Source organism: Xenopus tropicalis, chromosome 8, assembly GCF_000004195.4.
Source record: "Xenopus tropicalis strain Nigerian chromosome 8, UCB_Xtro_10.0, whole genome shotgun sequence".
NCBI classification, from domain to species: domain Eukaryota; kingdom Metazoa; phylum Chordata; class Amphibia; order Anura; family Pipidae; genus Xenopus; species Xenopus tropicalis.
The window spans coordinates 18,175,534-18,181,795 of record NC_030684.2 but is presented as its reverse complement, the minus strand read 5'-3'; the positions used below and the strand labels follow the sequence as shown (position 1 = coordinate 18,181,795).

The 6,262-nt window shown below is 45.7% G+C and overlaps 1 long non-coding RNA gene across 1 annotated transcript; it reads right to left on the bottom strand.

Moving 5' to 3' along the window:
• Nucleotides 1-874: 874 nt before the first annotated feature.
• On the bottom strand, nucleotides 875-6,015 carry LOC116406613. Its single transcript, XR_004219697.1, has 3 exons — nucleotides 5,975-6,015; nucleotides 1,384-1,594; nucleotides 875-896 (listed from the first exon to the last, which is right to left on the bottom strand). It is a non-coding gene; the product is annotated as an uncharacterized LOC116406613 (long non-coding RNA).
• Nucleotides 6,016-6,262: the final 247 nt, after the last annotated feature.

The following is a 6,262-nucleotide window of genomic DNA, read 5'->3' as shown; positions in this document are numbered from 1 at the left end:
AACATCATGTATAATGCCCACAGGGCACACAGCCAGTATATATGCCAGTGCTAACATCATGTATAATGCCCACAGGGCACACAGCCAGTATATATGCAGCGCCAACATCATGTATAAAGCCCACAGGGCACACAGCTGGTATATATGCTAAAATCTGGTGGACATCTACAATGGAAAATTGACCGCACTCATCCACCACAAAATGGACATATATGAAAAAATATGGACACCCTGGACCGAAAACCAAAACAATCGACCAACTAACCATATCTAAAAAACGGACAATGCCAAGGGAAAATCCCAGACGCTACCTAAATAAAGGAAAAAAAGAGAAAAGAAAAAAGACCACCCAGATGAAAACGGCAAGGCGAGAGTCCAACCACCCCCCTTTACCTCTAACCCTCTATCCAACCCCTATTCTACTTTCTTTAACCCCCATTGTTCCACATATTTTGTATGCATCCTACTTTGTTGTAAAAACAACTAATAAAAACAAAGTTTAATAAAAAAAAAAAAAAAAAAAAGCCACTTTGGGTAAAGTTTTGTAAAATGGCCCCCCCCTGGACCTGCTCCAGAAAAACCACTCTTTTTCAACTGCCCCATCGGTGATCGGGGTACACAGACTATTGCATGTGTCAGTTGGATCTCCCCCTCTGCTCTACATTTTGCAGCAAGTAGTCTGTAGGAACCTGAGCCCCTTCTCCCAAGGATTCTCCCTTCGTAAAGGATTCGGCCCAATACCGAACCCAATCCTAATTAGCATATGCTAATTAGGGTTTGGAAGGGTTAAATCTAAAAAAAAATTCAGCTTCCGTGTTTACATGTAAAAAAGTCACATGATTTTTCGGATTCGCATTTGGTCCGGCCAGGAACGTGGATTCGGCTGAATCTAAATCCTGCTGAAAAAGGCAGAATCTTGGTTGAATACTGAATCCTAGATTCGGTGCATCCCTAGAAAATACTGCCCTGATGGAAGGTGCCCAACACATGGGTATCATCTAGCATTTTAACCTTTTTGTGTTCTTACTGACATTCTATTCTAAACATTTACTAGATGTATGTGGGCAACAGAAAGAGTAGAGCCGTACCAATTTAGCAAGAAGTCTCACAATCTGAGAAGCACTGAGCCTTCCTAATATTACCTAAGGGATATACAATCTGAGCTGTAATTAGCATCGTTGTATGCCCATTAAACTGCTCCCAGATGTCTCTTTCTTGGAAATAATCCTTTGCCTAAATGGCTTACATGATCAATACCTCCCCCACCGATCAGATAATCCTGGTGCTGGATTTTGTTCCCAAATCTCTACAGATTTCCGTGCGTCATATGATTTGTCAGGAATCTATATTTGCCCAGGCAGGAAACACAGCAATATCGCTCACCTTTTTTAGCTGAGGAAGAACGCCTAACGGGCAAAACAGAGCCAGGCACCCCGCCGAGCTTTAGGCCTCCATTGCCTGCTGTAATCTGCTTCTTCTTGTGCTTGTGCCGTTTTAGCTGGTGTGCAGCCAGGGCTAGGGCGACCGTACCAAGAGCCGTGCCAAAAAGGACCTTTCGAAGACCAGAAGACAGCCTGAGTTGCAAGAATGTGGACTGCAAAGACAAACAATATATAGATTCATTATAATAACCAGCTATGGATTTTGCAAAATAATAAATGTGTCTTGTGACTTTGTGGCAAGCAAGACAAGGGTACTTCAAGGTCAAAGCTCCTAATGCCTTCCCACCCCAAGCATTCAGAAAAGTACGCATTACGTAAATGTGTGTGTATATATATATATATATTCATGTAAATGCAGCCACTTGCTTTGACCTCTGCAGTTTCCAGGAGATGGGGTGCAGTGACAAAACTAAGGATGCACAAAACCACTACAATACCATATTGATCACTAGTGGCTCAACGGTTAGTATATTGCCTTGTAGTGCTGGGGGTTTGATTTTAACCTGGGCAATAACTGCAAGAAGTTATATAATCTCTCTTCATTCCTAAACTGGCAATCTGTGGGTTCTGGCAAATGCCAGAGGGGCTTCTGTAGATGCCATAGACTGTCACTATTTATTGGGCCTGTGGGGCTGTTTCTATTTGAATCCCAATCCAGACCTGTCTCTGTGTGTTTCCTCAGGGCACTCTGCTTTCCTCCCACACCCCCAAAATATACTGGATGGCTAAATGGCCCTTGATAAACTGACCCCTAATATAATAAGGACTTTATAACTAGGACAATGGTTGGAAACTGTGGGTCTTGAGCCACAAGCGGCTCTTTAGCCCCTTGAATTTGGCTCTTCCAGTGCGGGTTCGCACATACAGCCATATATTTATTTAGCCCCACTTTCTACCCCGTGTACCTGTACCAGCATTAGTGTGTAGCCATATATTTATTTAGCCCCCCACTTTCTGCCCCGTGTACCTGTGCCGGCATCCAGCATTAGTGTGTAGCCATATATTTATTTAGCCCCACTTTCTACCCAGTGTACCTGTACCAGCATTAGTGTGTAGCCATATATTTATTTAGCCCCCACTTTCTGCCCCTTGTACCTGTGCCAGCATCCAGCATTAGTGTGTAGCCATATATTTATTTAGCCCCCACTTTCTGCCCCGTGTACCTGTGCCGGCATCCATCATTAGTGTGTAGCCATATATTTATTTAGCCCCCACTTTCTGTCCCGTGTACTTGTGCCAGAAACAAGCATTAGTGTGTAGCCATATATTTATTTAGCCCCCACTTTCTGCCCCGTGTACCTGTGCCAGCATCCAGCATTAGTGTGTAGCCATATATTTATTTAGCCCCCACTTTCTGCCCAGTGTACCTGTGCAAGCATCCAGCATTAGTGTGTAGCCATATATTTATTTAGCCCCCACTTTCTGCCCCGTGTACCTCTGCCAGCATCCAGCATTAGTGTGTAGCCATATATTTATTTAGCCCCCCACTTTCTGCCCCGTGTACCTGTGCCAGCATCCAGCATTAGTGTGTAGCCATATATTTATTTAGCCCCCACTTTCTGCCCTGTGTACCTGTGCCAGCATCCAGCACTAATGTGTAGCCATATATTTATTTAGCCCCCACTCTCCGTCCTGTGTACCTGTGCCAGCATCCAGCATTAGTGTGTAGCCATATATTTATTTAGCCCCCACTTTCTGCCCCGTGTACCTGTGCCAGCATCCAGCATTAGTGTGTAGCCATATATTTATTTAGCCCCCACTTTCTGCCCCGTGTACCTCTGCCAGCATCCAGCATTAGTGTGTAGCCATATATTTATTTAGCCCCCACTTTCTGCCCCGTGTACCTGTGCCAGCATCCAGCATTAGTGTGTAGCCATATATTTATTTAGCCCCTACTTTCTGCCCAGTTTACCTGTGCCAGCATCCAGCATTAGTGTGTAGCCATATATTTATTTAGCCCCCACTTTCTGCCCTGTGTACCTGTGCCAGCATCCAGCACTAATGTGTAGCCATATATTTATTTAGCCCCCACTCTCCGTCCTGTGTACCTGTGCCAGCATCCAGCATTAGTGTGTAGCCATATATTTATTTACCCCAACATTCTGCCCCGTGTACCTGTGCCAGCATCCAGCATTAGTGTGTAGCCATATATTTATTTAGCCCCCACTTTCTGCCCCGTGTACCTGTGCACGCATCCAGCATTAGTGTGTAGCCATATATTTATTTAGCCCCCACTTTCTGCCCCGTGTACCTGTGCCAGCATCAAGCATTAGTGTGTAGCCATATATTTATTTACCCCCATTTTCTGCCCCGTGTACCTGTGCCAGCATCCAGCATTAGTGTGTAGCCATATATTTATTTAGCCCACACTTTCCCTCCCGTGTACCTCTGCCAGCATCCAGCATTAGTGTGTAGCCATATATTTATTTAGCCCCCACTTTCCCTCCCGTGTACCTGTGCCAGCATCCAGCATTAGTGTGTAGCCATATATTTATTTAGCCCCCACTTTCTGCCCCGTGTACCTCTGCCAGCATCCAGCATTAGTGTGTAGCCATATATCTATTTAGCACCCACTTTCTGCCCCGTGTACCTGTGTCAGCATCCAGCATTAGTGTGTAGCCATTTATTTATTTACCCCCACTTTCTGCCCCGTGTACCTGTGCCAGCATCCAGCATTAGTGTGTAGCCATATATTTATTTAGCCCCCACTTTCTGCCCCGTGTACCTGTGCCAGCATCCAGCATTAGTGTGTAGCCATATATTTATTTACCCCAACATTCTGCCCCGTGTACCTGTACCAGAATCCAGCATTAGTGTGTAGCCATATATTTATTTACCCCCATTTTCTGCCCCGTGTACCTGTGCCAGAATCCAGCATTAGTGTGTAGCCATATATTTATTTAGCCCCCACTTTCTGCCCCGTGTACCTGTGCCAGCTTCAAGCATTAGTGTGTAGCCATTTATTTATTTACCCCCACTTTCTGCCCCGTGTACCTGTGCCAGAATCCAGCATTAGTGTGTAGCCATATATTTATTTAGCCCCCACTCTCCGTCCTGTGTACCTGTGCCAGCATCCAGCATTAGTGTGTAGCCATATATTTATTTAGCCCCCACGTTCTGCCCTGTGTACCTGTGCCAGCATCCAGCATTAGTGTGTAGCCATATATTTATTTAGCCCCCACTATCCATCCCGTATACCTGTGCCAACATCCAGCATTAGTGTGTTGCCATATATTTATTTAGCTACTCACTATCCCACAGTTACACCCTATACCTCTGATACCATCTTGCCTTACTATACTCACTATCCCACAGTTACACTCTGTGCCTGTGGGATACACATGCCCTGTGGGCATCATGTATAATGCCCACAGTGCACACAGCCAGTATATATGCCACGCCAACATCATGTATAATGCCCACAGGGCACATAGCCAGTATATATGCAGTGCCAACATCAAGTATAATGCCCACAGGGAACACAGACAGTATATATGCAGCGCCAACACCATGTATAATGCCCACAGGGCACACAGACAATATATATGAAGCGCCAACACCATGTAAAATTCCCACAGGGAACAAAGACAGTATATATGTAGCGCCAACACCATGTATAATGCCCACAGGGAACACAGACAGTATATATGCAGAACCAACACCATGTATAATGCCCACAGGGCACATAGCCAGTATATATGCAGTGTAAACATCATGTATAATGCCCACAGGGCACACAGCAAGTATATATGCAGCGCCAACATCATGTATAATGCCCACAATGCATACAGCCAGTATATATGCAGCGCCAACATCATGTATAATGCCCACAGGGCACACAGCCAGTATATATGCAGTGCCAACATCATGTATAATACCCACAGGGCACACAGCCAGTATATATGCAGTGCAAACATCATGTATAATGCCCACAGGGCACATAGCCTGTATATTTGCAGTGCCAACATCATGCATAAGGGAAACAGTGAGTTTAAAGGGTGGGCACTGGGGATATAGAGAGAAGGTGGCATCAAGGGGTTAATAGTGCCATGTCTGGGGGCAGAGGAAAAGAAGGCTTTGTAAATGTGTAACAGGAAATGATAAACTATTAATGGGTTAGGGCACCGGCACACAGGGCGTTTTCTTACCCACGATAAACTGAGATACCGCGGGCGAAGAAACGTCCCTAGTTCCCTTCTCACAGGCAATAATGGAAATCGCCGGTGGGGAAGCCTACAATGCGCTTCCGCTTTCCTAAGTTGCCTCGCGGGGAATCTTTGGGCGACTTGAGAAACCGGAAGCAGCGCGTACGTTTCCCCCCAGTGATTTACATTATTGCCAATGGGAAAGCATTTTCAGGAGAGCAGTCGCCGGCGGTAGCGCAGATTTACTGCGGGCGACTAATCTCCTAGTGTGCCATCATCCTTACCAGGGAGTTGGTAGGGGGCAGAGGCAGAGGGGGCTGAAGAGAGACAGCAGGGAGCAAACACACTGCTAAGGGTTAATATAGAGGGATTTCTCTCCATACTCACCCCCTGCAGCTCCTCTCTGATCCTCCTTCTCTCCTGCTCATGGTATGTGCCCCCACCTGTATAGTCTGGCCAGAAATGGGCCCCTACCCTGATGTACCGCTCCATTAACTCCACACATGCTGGAAAGATCCTTGGAAAAAGGGGCAATAAAACATTCCATTAACTCCACACATGCTGGTAAGATCCTTGGAAAATGGCAATAAGACATTCCATTAACTCCACACATGCCGTACAATCCTTTGGAAAATGGGCAATAAACAGTCCATTAACTTCCACACATGCCGGTAC